Source organism: Lagopus leucura, unplaced genomic scaffold (genome assembly GCF_019238085.1).
Source record: "Lagopus leucura isolate 7727_CA_CO unplaced genomic scaffold, USGS_WTPT01 Super-Scaffold_810, whole genome shotgun sequence".
NCBI classification, from domain to species: domain Eukaryota; kingdom Metazoa; phylum Chordata; class Aves; order Galliformes; family Phasianidae; genus Lagopus; species Lagopus leucura.
In genome coordinates this window covers 5,208,928-5,231,115 of record NW_024962261.1, presented here as the reverse complement: position 1 = coordinate 5,231,115, position 22,188 = coordinate 5,208,928, and the positions used below count along the sequence as shown (strand labels likewise).

The window sequence follows — 22,188 nt, the reverse complement described above, 5'->3', positions numbered from 1 at the left end:
TTAATTATGCCATCTGGCGTCCTCCCTCCACCAAAGCCAAGAGTTAAGATTAGAGTTGCCCTTACCTTGGGAAGTCTTGGATTAAAATCTCCTTCCACTCACATTGTGCTTTCATGCCCAATGGTTGTGCCCAAGGCTCACCCCTACAGCCAGGTGAAGGCAAACTGCCAAGAGGGTCCTTGGTGCACAGAGCCCCTCCCCAACTTGTGCACACCAGTACAGTGACATGCTTGTGTGCAGCAATACATGTGAGCATCTTCCTATATTTCTGCCCCAAGGCTTGAGTCAGTTCCAGAGTGTCAATAGGCCAGCACTCAGAGATCCCTCTTTATCTCTAAGGATGATATTTAACATTTAATTGTGCATATTGACACACGTATTCATGCAACCTTTACAAAAATTATGTAGTCACTGGAAAGGTTTAGGCACTACATGTGCACTTAAATCAATCTTTTGGATATACACATTGTGGCACAGTCTTGATAGCATGAGCACATTTGTTTCTCTTTTCCATATTACTTCCATCTCAGTTGGTAGACTGAGGAAGGATGTTAATTTAATGATCAGTCTCTTGGTGTTTGGATTTTTTTTCTCCCGGTTCTGCTTGTGTCCTTCTGTCTCCATCACTTCCCTCCACTCAGAACTGTGCCTTCTGCAGCACCTACTTTCTAGCTGTGCCATAAGTTAAACAGAGCTCCTATACACAGCAGCTTGCTGAAGTTTGCTGTAGTGGTGCAGACTTTCCTGCCTTTACCCCAAACTGACTCCTCCGGCTCCAAGCTATTGCCGTCCGGTGTCTTCCCACTCTCCTTTTCCTTTTATTTCGTCACCTAGTCAGTCACAGTTTCCACCGCGGAAGCCCAACCACTCTTCTTCTCACCACCATCTGGTCGTACACTAAAGCAAAAGCTTCTAAAATTCCACATGCACTAGCTCCACAAACCTTGTTAGGCTCTTATTACTTACTGGAAATGAGAGCAGAAATTCTCATTATCCATCCCTGCTGAGCTTTATAATGTGCTAATCCCATCAAGCCCACTTTTAGTCACAGGCCTAGAAGCTGAAGGAAGCAAGACCTAACAGCCATGGCCGTTTCTTCTGTATTATGAGCTCCCAGGGGACAGACTTGAAACACTTTTGCTACCTCCATAGACGGGCTTAATTCTGCCAGCATTGTCCAGGTAGAACAGCTGTTGTATGGATGTCATTCCTGATAATATTAGGCCGATCCACAAATGCAAGAGTGACTTTGCCCCAACAAGCGTGCTGAGATCTACCCATATTTTTAAGCAGTATGGTACAATTTCTGTCTGAGAAAAATCATATAATATTTCTCTTGTTTAGTTTTGTGGGATTTCTGTCAGACTCACAAGCAGGCCATTTGGCACTCTATTATTGGAAATTTCCCAAACACATGTAACAAAAACTCAGTCAGTTTAATACAATTATCAGCTTTTTCTCAGTCTGTGTTGAGTCTGTGTTTGTCTAATGTCCGGGTAGATATTTTCTACTTATTAAAATCAATAAATCTGCTACTTTGAAGATAAAGGCACGTTTCATCTGAAATCTGCTGTACAGTGCTCTCTAATGCTGCTGTCTGCCCACTGTGCTTGACAGAAAAGCAGCCAGTGAAACCAATAGTTAGCAAGCCTTCATCAAGCAGTGTCCAAAATCGTGCTCGGAAGACACATCCAGGGTAGTTATTCATCCTATTTTCTGCTAGGATAAAGCATGTATCTAGGAACTTTACTGTATTCTCTTCTTGGGTATAAATAGGCTCTGCACAAGTAGCATGTGCAGTATACGCATATTCCCAGCTCTGCATCAGATGGATTTAGACTTCTAGGTACAATGTTTAATGTTGTAATTTTCTGTTAGTCGCTTAAAATTGTCAACTCTTTGTTTGTCTTCAAATATGACACATTTCTGCCTTGCTCATTTACCTGTAAATATTTGAGTTGTCTTTGTCCTCATTGTCTTGTATGACATTTTATTTTTCCCACAATGACAAATTACTATTTTACTCTCACTGCACTTGTCCAACAACACCTAGGTTTCCAGGAACATAAGCCTTCACGCTTTTGAGTCTCTGTGGCCCTAATCGTTTTATTTTGTGTGTTGGTTGTTTTTTTGTTTTTTTTTTTACTTCTTGTATCCATGTTAAAAGCAAGAGCCAAGACATGCCAAGATTTGCTTCTGGATACAAAAGACATGGTCTTAGTGATATCAAGAAAGTGGCACAAATGTCTGGTTTGCTTCCAAGTGTATAGAGATAAGCAGATTATAGTATGTTCTGTGTGTTCTAGCCCAGTTTCCATTTTTAACTACAGAAATGCTTGGGTATGTTGAAAACATGAGGAGATCAAATTTTTAACTTTTGAGAGAATTATTCTGCCTCCTATTCAGCAGGTTTTCTGTTAACACACTGTACTTCTTTCTTCTCTCTTACTTTATTTCTGCCCTCTCCCCCTCTGGCTTTCAGATTGTCCTTTCCCTTCCTTTTGATTTTGTGCAAAAACCTTTTTCTTTCTCTTCCCTGTGAACACAGACCTGGCCTTTCCCTCCTTCTTAGCTTTAGGCTTAGTCTTTTTCTTCCCTTTGGCACTAGGCATAACCTTCTGTTTCTCTCTTCCTTTATGTTGCTTGACTTTCACTCCCTGACTTCCCACATTTTCTAATTCAGGTTTTTCACCGGGGGGAGTGAGGGGAGGGGTTAAATGGCTTCCTTGAAGAGATAAGCCATCATCTCCTGCATCACCAGGTCTGTCAGATGTTCCCTGAAGATCTGGTGACAGACCTCACTAGCCAGGCTTTCTTGCTGACCTGTCTTGCAACTACATTCATAATTGCAGAGACTTAACTGCAACTATGACAGCTCCTCACAGAGCAAGGATGGTGTGAGCTTCATTCCTGGGTACATTGCTCAAGATGATGATCCTCATGCATCCAGCATACCCTGTACATGTTGCTCATGCTTTGGTAACGAGTATCTGATTTCTCAGTGTCCTGTAAAGGTTCTTCTGATAAATTAATCCATCTTCATCACATAGCCTTCAGCATACCTCAGGGTATTTATTCAATATCTGTCTCTCCTCCTAACAAACCCAGTGTCTGCACAAAAATAATAAATATTTATTGTATATCAGCCAAGTTACAACCTTGCATATGGATTATGGAAAATATTAATGTCATTACCCTGGAAAAATAATGTCTGTTCTTTTGCAAGTTTTCTTTTTCAGACATATTCCTCCATGCTTCCTGACTACCCATCTTATGCCCACCCTTTGTGCTAGAAGCACCACTGTAAATCTGTGCAGAGTCAGGTCTCTCTTCCATTTCTTTTCCTTTCATTTTATGGTCAGTATCATGACAGCTATAGCCTTGTCCTGTGTTCTGCATGAGGGGAAGTAACTTGCTGTGCAGAAAGTTTCACTTGTTCTTTTTGCAGTTGTTCTTCCCCTTTGCTTCTCTCTCCCTTTGACCAGATCCATTCAGCTCTCTAGCTGCATTCTGGTAGAAGGACACAGGCCCAAAGTGGAGGGGGACGTTTACTAAGGGTAATGCAATCACAGTGTGCCATATGTGATAAAGGAAGTAGAAATAACACAAAAACCACCAGATTTTGATGAGGTCTCTGATCTCAAGTGCTGACTCAATAGAAATGATGAAAACTGTTGTTCATTTAAGAGCAATGGTCAGACATGGAGCCGTGGATATGTTGAAAGGAAGTTGCAGCTGAAAAAAAAGAGTGTCTGGCTGGAATTACAATGTACAAAGGAATGGAAAAACACTTACTAGTCTGTGAGAACTAATGCTATGCAAATTAATTCAATTCAGCATTAACTTCATGCAGATCCATCTGCATAGCATGTTGCAGTCTTTTTAGAGGTGCTGTAGCTGTTCCAGACTGCTGAATAAGACCCTGCGACTTCAGAAGCACTGACCAAAGTCAGGATTTCAAAATGTTGGTGTCGCTGGCTTTACCGATAGCAGTACTGATACTGCTTCTCTTTCTACAGCTGCAGAGTCAGAGTGTCATGCAAAGTCTTTGGTTAACTTACGTCTCCACTGAGCTCTATATGAATCTCTTCTGGGGATATTAAATTCAATTGCTTGAGTTTTGTGTGTCTGTAAGATTTTCCTTTGGACATACAAACTTCTTCCGGGTGATTTGGCATGGTCTTTGCCAAAATAAATCATTGCTGCTAACCTTAGCCTATTTGTCTCCTGAGTATTTAATATTTCCCATGCAAATAGAGCTGCTTGTGTTCATATTAAAATATACTTTTATTATTTGTTCTTTATTCCACTATCCCCCAGCATAAAAAGCTGTCAGAGGAAGGAAGGAAAATGTCTGTGTGTATTAGCAGTCCTTGCACCATCAGAATAAAGACTGCAGAAAAAGCTTTGAAGCACCAGCACTTCTACTGGATAGACTGACAATTGTCTCAATCTCCATTTACCTTATGTGCACAGCTCTTGGTATCCGAGAAGTACCAGTTTAATGCAGTGGGAAGCAAGCAAGGGATCAATGCCAGAATTTTCAACTTTAGGGAAAATACGAAAAGTAATATCACTTTGCATAAGTGTCATTCACTGTCCTGTGCTGCCTAAATTCAACATCTAAATTTAAAAAATAATAAAAAATGTCCAAGAATCAGTGAGACACAGTCAAGCTATGCTCAACAGAGGAGTCAGGTAGGGAACGTCAGTTTTAAAGCTGATGCCTCCACCATGAGGTTGCCAAAGTTATGCTTCCTTAGCATAATTTCGTCTCTCTACTTACCTAAACAGGCTGAATACATGAACAGAGTGTCTCAAAGAATCTTTAAAGCCAGTTTAGTGTTGTGGCAGCAGCTTTGCATTGGTGGGCTGAAAAAGGTCTATAATTTCACCTTGCCCAATTCTTTTGTTCAACCAGGGGTACTCTTAGGCAGAAGAGCTTCAACTGTCCCCCAAAACCAGAGGTGATCTAAAGTACTTGCAGGCAGGTTGATTATCCTCAGAGCTGTGCATAAGAAGCATATACCTTACAGACTGCAGCCAGACCAAAGGCCACGTCATTCTGATAGACAACACTTCAACTTAATCTTTGTCTTCCCAGGTCATGCCAAACCACACCAGAGTGCCCAACCTGAACTTGCCCTCCCTTATGGAACTGTAAATTTAGAGGAATTCCTCCATAATAAACCTTTCTTACAAATTCACAGCCAGAATCAGGGTGCAGCTGCCTGCTCAAATTAATGTCATCCAGCAATCTGACATGGGATTTATGAGGAGAATGATGCACCTCAATCTAAAGTAAGACTGCAAGTGTCACAAAGGAAAAGCAGCAGAAAATGGACTGTGCCTGTTATTCTCAAGAAATTTGGGCAAGAATTTCTTCATCAGAGCAATAAGTTCTGCCAGGTTACCAATTCCAGGGCAAGCTGTGTGCATCCACCCGATGAGAAACCATGCATAGCTGCGCTCTGCATTGTTCCTTCCAGGCCTAAAAATAAGCTGGAAAATGACTTTGTTCTTCAAACACAAGACAAATAAAATAACATATTTAGATTATCCCATCAAATTTATTGTGTAAATTATACTGTGAAAGCAGGTTTGTAAAAACTCCTTAACTTTTTTATTAGTGATGACTAATCACTAATGCTGTCGTAGGATTCTAATAACAGCTGCTCCAGCTAATATTACCAAAATACAAGGTGTTTTTAGGAACCTTTTCATGTGAATAATGTCTCCTTTACAGTCTCATGTCTGTGGGAAAGAAAAAAAAAAAGTGACAAGTACTTTGAAAATTGCATTCAGAGATTCCTCATGTTAGCTGCATGCAAACCATGTCGGAACAGCTGCAGAAAAATATCTGAATTTAATCTCAGTTGCCCTGATCAACATTGCTGGGATTCTGTATGTTACTTTTCAGTGGGTTTTTATATTACATTTATTTAAATTATTACTGTGTATGATAAAGGTTCTGATATTGTGTCTTGTTCCTCTTGATAACATAAAAGCGAGAGAAAAAGTGGGAATCCTGCTGAGCTTGATAGAAGGTTGTGGTGTATGAGCCTTTATGAAATGGTGGAGCATCCTGAATTTACATTTAGAGGTCTCTAAAGCTCAAACAGTTTATTTATGAGTTGTAAGGAAGTCTGACAGAACAATGTAGTCTTTACATAATTTAATATAACCCATTCGTATCTGGATCTGCGATAAGTTTTGTGCTGAGAGGGAAAGTGTGCACCTGTGCAAGGAATGGAAACTTCTCTCCCTAAGAGAAGTGCTGTCTGCCTGTTGCATTGTATCAGCTCAGGCCAGCCCTGTTTCACAGCCTGCTGTGTGACCGCTGGTAGCCCAGAGAAGATCCCAGCCTAAGGCCAATTAAAGAGCAGAGTGGGACTGAAATAAGTCATACTCCACGTACCATAAAATTAACACAGATAGAGAGAAAACACTCCATTCATTGCAGCTGGCATCTTTTTTATCTGGCAGGCTATATAAGCAAATATGGTGTTGAGCTGTCAAGCCTGAGGTCACGGCTGCTCCTGGATCAGAGTGGTTTGGTATATTTTAGTACACATTCATTACAAGGCACAGTGTGCAGTTAAGAAACGCACTTGTGGCGCCAGCCTGTGATTATGGCAAGACAAGCTGACCGCCAGGAAATTGCTGAGCTAACAGGGCCGGGGCTGGGCCGCCCCACGCAGGGCCACCCCACAGAGCCCATCATGGGGTTCCCTCCTGACTGTGTGTGCGTCCTTCTGGCTCTGTACTGTTTCTCCCTCTGCCTCTTTTCTGTTGTTGTTTTGTTATTATTTATTATTATTATTTTAGTGTTTCTTAAAAAAAAAAAAAAAGTGAAAGCCTGACCACAATGTAAAATAAATAAAAATAATACAAGTCAGCTTCATACTTAGTGGTCAGCTGGCTGCCAAAATCCTTTTCAGAGTGACCATTATGTGAGGCAGGTAAAAGTCAGACACCTTAAAAATAGTGACATTTTGGTTATAGCTTGCAGCCTATTAGTCTGCGGGGAGAGTCCAGAGGCTGTGGGTCAGAAATGTCTTTCAGCCCCTTGTGAACATTCTCCTCTGCACACAAATGTGCCTCTTTTTCCTTTCTTTCTTTCTTTTTTCTTTGGAGAGGGTGTCAAGTGATAACCATGACAACTAAAGAAGCAATAAAAAAGAGAGGAAGCCCCAGCCCTGACCATTCTCGCTTAGACCTGAAGGTGAAGGGTGCTTTTCTGTGGCCTCAGCCAGGCACCAGACACTGGCAGAGCCACAAGTCCTGTGGTTATAGGGCAGCTCTGCAATAGGATATAATGCTATAGGTTAACTTTAGGAAGCCCCAGTCATGGCAGGGCAGAGCTGCAGAGCTGTTGCTGAAACTCTGGGCAAAAGTCTTCACCTAAATTTGCTCATGTAGCAACAGAGCAAAAGAGCAAAAACCAGCTATAAGGACTGGCACCTTTATTTAGACATCATTTCTCCAAATGATAGAGCTTTTGTATTTTCTTTTTCCCTGAACGATTCTGCTAAAAATGTTGTACAGTAGTCAGAGCTACATTTAAGTTGACCACAAGCTCCCAGACCCCATTCTTTCAAGGTGGTGCTCCTCTCAGTCCACTTATCCTACAAAACATCTCTCTAAAAATTTTGTTTGTACGACAGTACCAGCAATCCTCACTGTATAAGATTGGCAGTCCCAAGCTGCCAGCCCCTCATTTGGAGTGAGAGCGTTACTGGTGATACAAGAACTTTTGTGAAAAAAATAGAAACAGTATGAATGTGACACTTGCACAACCCCAAATCTCCATATCATATCCATATAATTTGGCTGGCAAAAAAAAAAAAAAAAAGGAAAAAAAAAAAAAAGAGCAGAAACAGAGTGCTCTGACTTCTTGATTCAGTTCAGGATGTGTGACCTGTAATGAGAACACTCTCTGATTAGGGGTTTGTTCCTTCCATCTTTACCTAGCATGAACAGTGTTTTGTAGTTGCCAGTGTCACGATGATGCCATTTCCCAACAGGTGATTTGGAGGAATTCAAGACTAAATTGTACTGCTTTATGCCTCTGTTTTGCAGTCTGTCATGAAAAGGCAAGCTCTCAGAGCATCACTGATAAAGCTTTGCAATCTCTGCAGGAAAGATGCTAAACATGATACTGTTAACAAAAGTGAGCTTTGGGAAACTTAGATTACTGAACTAGGGCTCTGCAAAATTCACACTGAATTTGAGACATGCAAATTTATTCTTCCTTTTCAGTGCACAAGGGCTTGAAGAAACCTCAGATGCAATTGAAACATCCTCATGTCACTGACTGTCACCAACATCTCTGGGCTTTTTGTCTCCTCTCCAGAAGTCTTCTCTGTCAAGAGCTGGTCCTCTGTATCCCCTGGTCCCCTGGACCAAATAATTCTGTCCTTTTCTCCCTTCATGCTCTCCATCTATCCAAGAGTTCCCTCTAATATCCATTTAAACACTACAATTAGTAGATTTTTAGAATCCCAAATGATTTCTGTGGCACAGCCTTTGAAAATAATTTAGTTGTTTTGAATATACAAGAATTAAGCTGATTTAAAAGGAACTTTAACAGGTCCCTTTGTACCTTAGGGCTCCATGCCTTTCCATAACTCCTACAGACTCCAACACCAGCTAGATGCCTAATTTGTGATTACACATTCCACATGGATAATTCCAATGGACCAAACAGAGCCGTCCAGTTTGTACAATTTTCCTGCATATTCTGAAATTTGTTAGCTTTTTTTAATGCTGTTCCCATGCTAACTATTTTGGGCTTTATTTTGAATAACAAGGATTTTATTTTTAATAATGGAAATCTTAGTTATTTAAACTGAAAGTCACAATCTCTTTATTTTTCACAGCAGATGCTCTATGAAATGTATGAACTTGTGAATTTTGAAGCTTCTCTGAAGAATTCAGAAATACAGTAAAGTTTGTAAAGTTTAATGGGATAAAAGTGAAAATATCCCTGAGTACTGACATCTATTTGCTCTAAACTTTACATATGTAAAAAATGGCAGGAATATTTTTTTTTCATGTGCTTTAAAAGCTGTAGAATTTCACCAGTAGTGCAAACACAAGCTATTGATGTTATATAGAGAATGTAGCATACAGATAATATCTTAAAAGCCATGTCCAAATATAAAATAAAATAGAAGTTTCTCTACCTTTACTGGACATTGCCACTGATCAATCTGTTCTGGTGTTTTTTTGTGTACAGACATTTCTCTCCCTAATATGTTCTGTGCACCTAGGCTCATCCCTTACCCGAATTCAGATTAGTTGTTCTGATTCATTTTCCTAGTGAAACAGTTGCCATGCAGTTTTGTGTGCACATTGCATTGCTGGTACAATATGCTTTCTGGGAGCAAAATGGCACTGCTCACACGGCTGCTGCTGCTCTTGATGCCACGCATGTCCAAGGAGGCGACACCAGGTCTGGGCTTCCACCGCCTATCCTATCTGCCATGTCAACATCACTGCCCTTCACAGGATGTCAGGATGAGCAAGAAAGAAAGAGCAGCCCTGATGCCATTTTCCTGAAGACCTTGCAAGATCTGGGTCTGCTGCACCCCCCCTTTTCCAGCCTTGTGCTATTGCCTCTTGCACTTCAGTAGCAGAATCCTTGCATGCACCCCTTTACTTTTATCACTGCATTGGTAATGGGCTTCTCGCCCCCCTGCCTGCAGGCTCACTTTCTCCTGGCTGCAGCAAGGCGCAGAGCCAGCGATCACATAGCGACTGCCACTGCCGTGCAAGCAGCTGCCACAGTGACAAATACCGCACGGACCACGTCTCCTGTTACGCCAGTCCTTAGAAGGGATGCAGGGGAACAAATGCTGGGTTTGACTGTCAGATTCTCAGATGTGTCACATATTTCTTCGGAGCTTGGGGCTGTTGCAACAGCTGTTTGTAAACACTGCAAAGCCAGTATTAGACTGGGGAAGAAGAATATTTTTTTGACTTGTAGCTTCCTGAACCATCCTTAAAAATGTTGCAAATACACTGACACTCCTGCTGTTGATCTAAATAGCAACCAGTGTTGGCTTTCAGCTGTAGGGGCCAGTGAGCAGGCTCCATCCTCACGTCCTCCCGTGTCGGGTGACTCATCAGCAAGTCTGAGAATGTGCAGCAGGCTGCGGACCCTGGCAGGAAAGCACAGCAGACAGCAAGAGAGGCCTCTGGGAGCTGACGAGAATTTGATCATGTTCGGCCTGGTGCTAAAAACAAAATCGAAAAAAAAGATTATTGCTAAAATTGGTGAGTTGGATTCCAGTGGGATATGATAGGTGGTGAAAGCTCCCTCTGATGCCCAGAAGTTCATCTGGAAAAGGGTAAGCATGTAAACAGGTCTCAAGTGATGTAATTCAAAAATTATATTGACAATAGCGTCGGAGAAGCATCTATTAATTTGCAGCCTCGTGCCTGTTGTTCTGCAGCTTCTCTCCTACAGGCAGAAAGAAACACATAAAACTGGGCGCCCAAAGTGTCAGGGGTAAGCATGGGCTTGCTTGGAAAATGCTCGAAGTGCAAATAAGAGAGTGAAGGAAGAATGTGAATTCCTGCCTTTTGTTTTTTGTGAAGGTCTTTTACTCATGTAAAACCATACCAATATGTAACACTGTGTATGAAAAAAAAGTCCTATTTCTTTGTGTATGAAAATACCCTGACTCCTTTCACATTTCAGTGCTTAGAAGAACTTTTCTCTTTAGTATCTTGATGATAAGGTCGCAGTTACTTCCAAGTCTGACAGGAAAAACTGCGAGTTTGAGACTATGAACAGGAAGGACAGCTGTTATGATAACCTAACTTTTCCCAACAAGGTAAGAAGGGCTCAGCTTCATAGTGCAAACTGTAGTGTTTTCTTCAGTATTTATTTTTTTTTTCCTGTGATTACAATTGCCAGTAACAGCATGTAACATAGGAAAACTGATTCACTATCTCTGTTTGTCAGAGAAGATTCCCAGGGATGATCGTGTTCATTTCTTGTGAAACCTGGCACATCATGTATCTCCTTGTTTGAAAACATGTAGAAAATTAGTCACACAGAGCTCATAAGAGTAACGACATGAAGGAAAAAAGGGTCAACACTTAATTGGCATTGGGCTGAAACCCCTAATGGCTTTTCAGTATCACATACCTCACTGAAGACAGCAGCTCACAATTACACCCCTAAAAGATTGACCACTCCTCTCATTAAGACAGTCTTTCACCTTTTCAGAGAGGAGAGGAAATTTTTGTGCTTGCTAATTGTTTTCTCTCCAGTACACAATACTCTTGTTTTAAGGGAGTCTATCAAGCAACAGTGTGCAAAAGAGGAAAGTCAGTCCCCACATGGTTGCCTCAGGCTGGCCACCACCTGCCACAAAGAGAGAAGTTTAAGCCTCTGTATGTTCTTCTGTGTGAATTCCCTTACCATGCCCCCCAAAATCAGCCAGTTGCCCTCACACTTGCACGAATACAGCTTCGCCCCTAGCAACAGCGCTCCAAGAGAAAGAGGAGAGTCACTGATGGCAGGGAACTCCATACGAGGTACAGATCTACCCAGAATGATTATTTTTGAGTGAGTGCGTGTTTTGTCACTTAAAAATTTCTTGTCTGTAGCGTGACTCACAGAAGTTACTCTTTTAAACAGACAACATATCCTCTCTTCAAACTGTATCAAAAGCACAGCAAATTGGGCTGATACAGGGCACTGGTCCCAAAACAACAATGCTAAATTTAGAAATAGATATGCTGTGACCCCACACATTCCAATTAAACTCAACAGAATCCACCTACAGTAACTATTTTGGCTCCACTGATGTTGTCAGCAATGAAACTAATATGCACCAAGGCTGCCAAGAGTATAGCAAATAAGATCATTATTAAAAATACAAGAGTATTGATGTTCTGTTGTGCCTAAGAAACACTACAAATCTTCTTGTTGATTCGTTCGTGAATAAAAGTCAACAAAATCATATTGCCCTCAAAGATCTAAAATAACATGTTGGGAAATACCGTTATCCTTAATTGACACTGAGTTAGTATATACTTAATTGCAATTGGACTCTACTTCTGAGGAAAGTGTGGGGCTCCTAACACAGACCAAAAAAACCCCTCTCTCCATCATCAGTGAGCAACTTCTTCCTTTGTAGAGAACTACACTTTTATTAATGCCTTCAGACATTCAGACAGTCTTTTTTTTTTTTGTAGCCTACTGACTTTTTCCCAGTCAGGATACAATAAGCAATGTATTCCCATTGATTAGAAATAAGTATAGCTGCAGAATTACACAAGTGAATTTTTAATTTGAACCACCATTCTGAAAAATCAAAGATGGGCTTTTCAATATTATTGTCATGCAATATTGGATCAGCTCAAAATGTTGCAGCATATGTCAACGGTTACTTTGGCTTTATCCTGATGTAATCAGGATGACAGCAGTGTCCAGTCGATAGGACTTTGCTTTTAACTCTACTATTCTACGAAGAATATTCTTGCTGCAGAAATGGACTTGGTTACCACCATGCTATTTCAATCATCCTGTTTTTCAGGCACTGGTTACCTGAATACTCTGTGATGTGATCCCAGAAGTCAAATCTGTAGCTATGGCTAACTGGTCAGGATGTTGTCTAATTTCCTTTGCTTTCTCCTTGTTGAGGCAGCCCTATAAATTTCAGTAAATGTAGTCTATAAGATGGTGATAATTTGAGACCTATGAGCCTTAACACAATCTGGGCTGCCCTTTCAAGTTGCATTAAGTTCCAAAGCCCATGGAGACAAAGACACCAGCTACTCCGTATCAAATACTCCAAATAGTTGAAGTAGCCTGTCCATCTGCCAAGAAGACAGGGTCCAAATAAGCAAAGAGTATGTTGAGCATTTAGAAAATGCAGACATTGCTCCTCAGCTTCAGCCAAATGCAGACATCCTGGTGAAAATGGACGAATGAGTTTACAACCATGTGTGTATAGTATGATGGGTGTCTAAAAACTGGTAGCTGATTCTCAGGAATTGCTTTCAAAACTGATGGCTGAATTTTATAGGCATACAATTCTTTAGAATATATGCAGGATGTTATTTCTATTTTACACATTACAATTTCTAGTTTATTAATATTTTTTTACAAGTTGGATATCTAAATTGTTTGAATAATGTTAATATAACTTATGTATAAAGAAAGATCAAATTTAACTGAGCAATTTCTGATCAATAGAAGTCTTTAAAAGGGCAGGGTCAATCTTTTTTGTTTAGTGAATCTCAGAGTTTTTCAAATTAGTTAATTAATTTCACAAATGTTCATCTGATGGTAAAATTAGCTCTGAATTTAGAAACCTGAGCCCAAGAATATCACAAAATTGCATCTATTCTTTGTATAATTAATTGTATCAAAAGCCTAACTCCATGCTCTTCTCCTTATTGAAGGAGTGAGTATGAAGATAACTTTACAATTTTATCTTTTAATTGTGAACCTGAACTTTTCTGATTTCATTCCTCCACTTTTAACTCCTTTAGAGTGGCAAAATGAATTTCTCCAGATCCTTCCTCTTCAATACATTGTTAAAAGATTGAAAGGCAAAACTCCTCAGGTAATGTGATTCTAAACATATTTCATAAATTCCTGATAACATGAGCATTTTTGATTGCTTCAGGTTGACAGTAGTTTAACTTGGATAGATCCGGGTGGTAATCCAATGTGACTTAGATTTCCTATAGAAATACCATTTGGCAGATCCATTCCTCGATGAGAGAAAAACATTTTTATTTTTAGTCATATTTTTGATAGCTCCATAAAAAAAGAAAGCCTTTTCTTCAGGAAATCTTTTAAAAATTTTACATGTTATAATGATCCCTATTTTTTTTGTGAACTAAACACTGTTGTAAAAAGAAAAGAAACAAAGGAATAAAATATACCAAATAAAGGCGTAGTCTCCATATAATATTTTTCAACTTTTAAAGAGAACGTTGTATTTTGTTGAATACTCAACTCTGAAATTATTCAGAATGTTCTTAGCCCTCCATTTAAAATATAGAAAATGTGAATGATTCTTGCTGTCTGATATTTGCTTTCTGCTGTTGAAAATGACTAACTGGTACTTACTAGACTTTCATTGACATTAGGAGAATTCCTCTAAACCTGGATAAGTCTATGTACTATTGTGGATCACTAGGCATCTTTGTGATGGAAGCTTTCATATATCTAGGCAAATGGATCATTCAATAAGCAGTTCTATCTACATGCTCTATTGCAGACTGTAAAAACTTGCAGGAGTGCTGTGATAGGTGTAGACACCAGATGCTGTTGAACAGGAAAACATGAGTCCATCTTCCTACTCCCTCCAATACTGACATTAAAATAAGGATTCCAGTAATTTGATATGACACTTGGATTTGCCCTGACACTCAGGAGTGTGTGGATTTGTCTGTTGTTGCATATAGAACTACGGTATTGCTGATACTCTGGCAGAAGGGCCATTAAGACAGTTAGAGGCTGGAAGAGCATCCTGTACAGGGAGAAGCTGAGGAAACTGGATATCATTAGTCTTGGGGAGGAAGGGTCAAGGAGATGGTGTAACAGCAGCTGACAGTTGTATGAAGAGCTGTTAGGACAACAGAACTAAACTTCTAGGTATTGCCACACTATCTGGCACAGGGCAGATGATGTGTTCAAGGTTTATATTGGGCATTAGACAAACTTCTTCAGCCAGAGATAGTGCAGGTTAGAAGAGGTGACCAATTTTTGTACTTTGAGATTTTCAAGACTCAGCTAGACAAATCCACATCTAAACGAGCAACGGCAGCAGCATTTCAAATGGGAGGCTGGCTTAGATGACCTTCAGAGGTCCCCTTCAACAAACATTCATATGATTCTCTGGGTCTAAGCAAGTAAAAAATCACAACACAGCTCAGATTTTTTTAAATTGCTATCTTAGGGTACTGAAATGTCAGTTTGACTCATTCCTAAAAGCTAAGTAAGACTGTAGCACAACAATATTATCGGAAGCTGTCATATGCAGATCTCATTCCATCAGAAGAAAGGAAGTTCTGCTATCTACCACATTACCACTGTGTGTAAAAAAGATCGTGAAGAAGAGGCTGCTTTCCTTTGGTGAGACCTAGCCAGTGGAGCACTGCATAGCATCATGTGATGCATTTTACATCAGATAGTGCTACTTAGTAAGAATGAGGCAGTCAGCAAAATGTAAAGTAGGTTTTGTTGTCTCTCAGAAAATCTTTCCTGGATAGGAACATAGTCTAAGTCTACTTACTACAATAACTTGCTTTTCTGTCTCCAAGTCCTTCTTTCACAGCTATGTCATATCCATTCAGAAGTGGACTTCATAAACAGCCTTTAAATTAAGTGAGACAGTGGGAATTATTAAAAAGAAAAATAAAATAAAATTAGAAGCTTTCCTAAATATGCAAACAGAAAAATCATGGTGGCATGAACATCCCTACAAAGTGTTGTTATTCCTGTTATTTCTCCAAGGAGAGACAATAACTACTAGCTGATTCAGTCATTTAGCAGCATGTGTCTGTCCTGTCTCCATAAGGTAGAGAGTGCTTGCTAGGGCAGCCACAGAGATGCTAGTCAAAGGTAAAAATATGCATTCTGTATGCATTACTGTAAAACTTGGGTTGGAGTGCAGGAAAAGAGTTCTGAACACATCAGCTTGAAGAGACCAACACAAGGAGGGACAAGTCATCTTCTCCAGAAAATAAAAATACATGTCAACTCCAGAACTAATTTTGTAACAATTTGCACTACATATGGTCTCACAAAGAATTGTCAGAAAAGATTCCTGCCTATGGTACTCCTTGAAAGTTTTTCCGTTGGTGGCTGAGTGGGAGAGTATGGAGCTGGGTCAGAATTACTCTTTCGTGTTAGTGCAGTGTGGCATGGTGTAGATAAAAGAGAACAACAACAACAAACAAGCAAACAAACAAAGCAACAACAACCAAAAAAACCATAAGTATTACAGGGGGAAAAAAAAAAAAAAGAACGGCTAGAAGCTCAACTATTCCAATTTCCCTGGCAATAAAGTGAATATTGTTGCCTAAACCTACTGTCGTGCAACCTTTTCACAGCTGAGATCATAACTGGAATGAACATTCATATCAGATAGACATGACCTCCCTTGTTTACATCAAAAAATAGAAGCTTGGTAAATGACTCTTTTTCTTCTCCTTTACTAAGTTGTCATCCGTCATCATGGAGAGTGACTTGTCAGTTTCACTGTGCTAAACTGAATTTCTAGAACTGATGACAAATGCTTTGAGGCTAGCCTATTCTAACTTTAGGATTTGACTCAATTTTTTTACTTGCTTTTTACCTGTTTATAAATCAGAGGAAGAAGAGAGCAAACAAATGAGAAAGCCTGAAAACCCTCAAAAGAGTCAGAATAGCATTTAGATAATAAAATGACTACATTTACTCAGAAAACAAGGCATTATGTAAAAACTTGAATCTCAGCTCTTTTGTTAACCACAGAAGTGATTCAAGGTTTGAATTTGGTCTTTCATTAATGCTGTTTTAAAAACCACATTAAGATCGTAAATATTTATGCACAGACACATATAGATAAGGATAAGCAACAATTGTGATAGCTCCTGTTTTACTGTAAGTTTATTTAATACACACATACCTGGACACCTGTCTTTGACCAAAACAATCATAACTGGAAAGAAACTTCAGAGTTTTCTGTACTTTACAATTCTGAAAATGGCAGGCATTTAGAAGAGTAGCAGACCTGGCATCTTTAAACCACTGTTATCAACTTTTTTTCTCTACTGGAGTTAACCTCAATGATATTTGTAGAGACAGAACCTTCCTACTAGTATTCCATTACATGTTTTTGTCATGCAACAGATAGCAACAGAGGAACAGTCTGACAGATTGCTGTCTGACACAGAAGTGCAAATGAAGAAAAGGTGTGTCACTGAATTCCTCCATGCACCCATGGATGAAAAAATTGCACCCATAGATATTCATCAATGTTTGATGAATGTTGATGGAGACCAAATAGTCGGTATGAGCACAGTGAGGTGAACAGTGAATTTCAGCATTGGAGACAGCAACAGTGTCTTGTTGGTTGTATGCACAACCTCTGCTTGTGCATATTTTTACAAGCACATCATGCAGGCTATTGCTCAACACTGGTGAAAATGCATAGTGGTGGTGACAGTGTTGAAAAACAGTGTTTTTTGTAGATGAAATTAGCATTTTCAAATAGTGTTACTGTGCTCTTTGTATCTGCTTTGCTCTTTTTGCATCTGTAGTTTACATGGAAATAAATAGGAGGCATAACTTTTAAGGGCGACTTACATATACATAAACACACATATATATTACTATCATTGCTGTTATTTCTCTCTTTTTTTTCTTAGTAAATAATTTTATTTTGGTCTACAAGCTTTACCTTTTTACTTTCCAGTTATTTCCCCCATTCCACTGTGGGGGAGAGTGAACAAAAATACTCATGGTGCTTAGCTGCTTGCTGAGTTAAACCACAATACTGTGTGCATATTCCTTATTTCTCCAGTCACTGTGAACTGTGCTGCTGAACTCGGCCAGTTGCCTATCCACAGCAGTTGAATACAGTGGGCAAAAATGTGTCATTAAAGTAACAGTCACATAGTCAAAAAACATTAATATAAAATAACAGATTGCCTACAGATTTTATTTATTTTTTTCAAATTTATTGGTACTTTTGCCTTTCTGTGGAGCTTTGGCTACAAACACTGCTGTGGATACAGCACTGAAAGTTGAAATCAAACAACAGCTGCAGTAAATCTTGGCCCTCATTTTTATAAAGCCAGGTCATTTGTCGTGGTAAACTGAAGACCACTTACAGCTCAGGAGGGAAAGGTGAGAGTATGAACTAATGTCACACAAGTCCTTCCTGTCCTTGCTCACAGGCCATTCCTTGCAGCTTTCTTGATGACCCAGAATTAATTTGACTTCAGGCTGAAGAAGCAGGGAGGAAACCACTCATGCCAGCTGACTTTTTCTTGTCATGCCATGATTGTCACAGAAATAAAGATTGTCTGGAAGGTGGCTAAGGAGTTAAATAGAGTCAGGGGAAAAAAAAAAAAAAAAGAAAGAAAAGAAAAAAAAAACCCTATAAAAATAGAAGGCACCAATAAAATATACCAATAACTTAGCATAACCCCAATATATCACACTGTAAAATGAGTAAATGAAAACTCTTTTAAATTTTACCACTTGCTGCTACCGGTGGGTGTCATTTCCCACCACACCTCTATCTTCACAAATGAGTTTAGCACCAAGGAATGATGCAGCTATGTAGGAGTGACAACTATCAGGCAGTCAATATGCCTGAATAACCTGAGCTCCAGTGAGTCTTTTTCTCTGGGACAGCTCTACACTGAAGGAAAATGTAAATGAGAAAGATTATGCTATTACAGCCTTGCTCTCCATGCAGTGTGAGGAAATACAGAATTTCAAATAGGGCACGGCTTATCGAAGCCAGACTGTCACTTTCTTCATGCCTTGGATCCTCAATACATGGCCCTTATGAGGAGCCCAATCCAATGGAGGGGCTGGTCAAAGCAACCAATATCTGAGCATCCCATGCCTATGTAATGATGTTGTATGATGAGAAACATCTGTGAGATCTTTCAGTTAGACCTTCTGAGGAGGGAGGAAAACACAGGTTTTTTTTTAAATAAATCTGTTTTCAACCAAGCAACATATTTCCTGTTTAAAATACTATGGAGATAACATTAAAAACGTCCTGGAATAAATTCACTTTTTTCTATTTTTGACATTCCTGGAAATTATACCAACTTCTTTAGAAATTGAACTTCGTATCATTCCATATGATTTGAGATTGAAAAAATATCAGATATCAGTGATTCTTATAAAACTGGAAAGCTCCTAAATTCTAAACCTTACTGAGAAAGCCACTAAGTTTATGCTTTAAAAGTAGGTCACCTGGGAATAAGGGACAACCTGCTTTTCTGGTAGTAGCAAAAGGCTACTAAGTTTTGGCATCAGTGCACTGAAGGGGCATACCAGAAAGCTAAAAAGAAGTTTCACTGCAAGAAGGAGGGTATTTGTTTACATGCTTTAAAATGGCAGAAATGAGATGTGCTTGAAGAAAATCATTCAGTCTTGTGGTGACATGTTCTATATACATCTTGAACTCCAATCCCACAGCAATGTGCCATTAAAACTGCAGAAAACGTAAATGCCCAGTGTATTAGCAATGAAGCTTTCTTAATTGCAGTGCTATAAATGCTCTACTTCAGTAGGAACAACACACAATGGCTTCTCCTGATTACAATTATGTGATGAATACATCTGAGGAAAAAGTCAATCAAAGTAGATCATGATTCTCAGCCTACTTAAAAGCCTCAGTTTCACAGAGAGAAAATGCAGTGTGACTAAAACTAAGATCATGCCTCTCATAACCTCTTCTGCCAATGCTGTGTTGCAGCAGTTATGAAACTGATGGATATCTGTCTGTTTGCTGAGATCTTATGTTTGAGGTGAATTCATAGATTTTTTATAGAAAAACATAATTTGGGGAAAATAGTTTTGAGTGTTTTAAGTGTATTTCTACATATCACTAGTTGACACATGACCTGAATACATATCCAGAAACTCAACTGCATGATAGTTTAACTTTAAATATAAAATATTTATTATTTAAGTTATTTATTGAGCAATTGTTCCCCTGTAAATATATGAAGTTCAAAAGAATTAATGGTAATCTTGGCAATAAATATATAAAAGAAAAACTATGCAGAAAATTTTGGTGTGAAAATTATATGAATAGAACAATTCTTTTTCCCTTAACACTAGTTTCACTGTGTTATTTGGACAGTATTAAGGCCTGTTTTTTTTTCAGTGAAAATCAGAACAAAGACAAGATTGTTTGTATAAGGCTAAGAAGAATGGGCTTAAGGTCTAAGGTTTATATCTGTAACAAAGGCCAAAGTAGATAGGTTTTCCTAAAATAAGATTTCTGATTTCATTATGTTTACCCAGAGAAGACAGTTAGTTTTTTTACACTATTAAAAGTCATCCTGACCCTGTACTCGGAATTGGTAAGGCCTCACCTTGAGTACTGTGTTCAGTTTTGGGCACCTCAGTATTGAGGTGCTGGAACAAGCCCAAAGAACGGCAACAAGGCTTATGAAGGGCTTGGAGAATATGTCCTATGAGGAGAGACTGAAGGAACTGGGAAAAAAAGTCTGGGAAAAAAGGAGGCTGAGGGGAGACCTTGTTGCTTTCTTTCAATATCTGAAAGGTGCTTACAGTGAGAGCGGGGTGGGTCTCTTCTCATTGGTGACAGGTGACAGGACGAGGGGAAATGGTCTCAAGTTGTACCAGGGTAAGTTTAGTTTGGATATCAGGAAACACTTATTTACAGAAGGGGTTGTTAAGTACTGGAATAGGCTCCCCAGGGAGGTGGTTGAGTCACCATCCCTGGATATGTTTAAAATTCGTTTGGATGCGGTGCTCGGGGACATGATTTAGCAGAGGGTTGTTAGAGTTAGGGTAATATGGTTAGATTGTGGTTGGACTTGATGATCTTTAAGGTCTTTTCCAACCTGAGTGATTCTATAATTCTATGGAAAAAAAAAAAAAAAAAAAAAGGACCAATCAGAAAGTAAAGTCAGGATTCCAGTACTCACCACTGAATTTAGAGACCTGGCATAATTGGTGATTAATTTGGAAAGCAGAATGAGTGGAAAATATGGTCTCTAATGTGGTTGTTAAACAGCAGTGGAAACCCATATAAAATACAGTTGAAAGAGATCATCTGAGCAGTCTTGGTTACCACCAACAGGATATTTCAAATCATAGGCTACTGTATGATAAGGTGATTTTATATAAATCTCAGTTGTTATATGCATTTAATTAATGGAATTGTATAGTCCAGGCAGAATAGACAGACAAGTTGGTACAGAGTGGCCTCTTAACGTAACATTATAGCAGAACATTCCACATAGTTATTTCATGCAGTAATAATCACATTATTTAAGTTAGAATAGGAAATGCAAAGTGGGAAGAGAAATAGGTGCAATCAGTCCACTAAGAAGGCAAAGCAAGCAGAGGGATGGGGTAAATGTGAAATGTGAAATGAAGAAACATTAATAGAAAAGAATGCAATAATAAAAGTATTTTCCAATGTTTTAATTAGGTAATTCTGTAAATTCAAATGACTAAAACTTTGTTGCTGGTGAAGCAGATGTACCTACTTGCTTAATCTAAAGAATGAAAAAGATAATTTGGGAAAAGCTGTTTTTTAAAAAATGAAATATGTATACACAAAATTGAACTTTAAAAAATAATTTCAAAATGAAAACATTAACAGAAAAGAAAAAAAAAACAACAATCATTTTCCTATAGCCTTAAAAGCCAAATATTTGCACAGTCCTCTGAGTGCTCAAAACTTCACTCTTGGCTGCCTCTGCAGCTGCTGCTACTGAATGAAGTTATATTACATTGTGCTGATGAGAGTTTCATTCAGAAACAGGAAGGAGATCTAGCCTTGTAAGGGCAAAAGAAACCACCTCAGTTCACTGGATAAAATAAAGCAATGAACCAGTAATTATGGGATTATGGTTCTTTTGTTTTGTTTTGTTTTTGTTTTGTTTCTGTTTTGTTTTGTTTTTTTTTTGTTGTTGTTTGTTTGTTTTTCTTGAAGCAGGAAAGTCACTGATGATGAGACAGATATTTTGGAAGAACTATTAGAAATGAAGAATGAGTGGGTGTAGATGAGAAGTAGCTCACACTCATATGACAACACATGCTGTGCGCATGGTAAAGTCTTAGTCAAAAACAAAGGTCAATTTGATGACGAAAGGCAAAGGGATTCATTTTAAGTTCTTGCCCGTAGTTTCAGGTGTTTACCAGCTAGGCTGACTGAAAATGATCCTGATGAATAAAGCACGGTCTTTGGTAAATGACCAGCAGTTCATGTGAAAGACTCATCAGCCTTCTGTTGAGCCATTTGTCTCTTTTTGAATGGTTAGATTCATAAGATAGAAAATTGAGAACGTTAGAAATTAATTAATTCAAAACAAGAACCTCAGTAAAAAGGAAGGAAGGAAGGAAGGAAGGAAGGAAGGAAGGAAGGAAGGAAGGAAGGAAGGAAGGAAGGAAGGAAGGAAGGAAGGAAGGAAGGAAGGAAGGAAGGAAGGAAGGAA

General features: G+C 39.0%; 1 long non-coding RNA gene across 2 annotated transcripts in view; it reads left to right on the top strand.

Annotated features, from left to right (window-relative positions):
* The first annotated feature begins 9,970 nt into the window (after positions 1-9,970).
* LOC122177093 overlaps positions 9,971-22,188 on the top strand; it is a 40,185-nt gene continuing 27,967 nt past the window's right edge. For both annotated transcript variants that reach the window (XR_006177952.1, XR_006177953.1), the window contains exons 1-2: positions 9,971-10,355; positions 13,519-13,592. This is a non-coding gene — a long non-coding RNA (uncharacterized LOC122177093). The remainder of the gene's footprint in view (positions 10,356-13,518; positions 13,593-22,188) is intronic.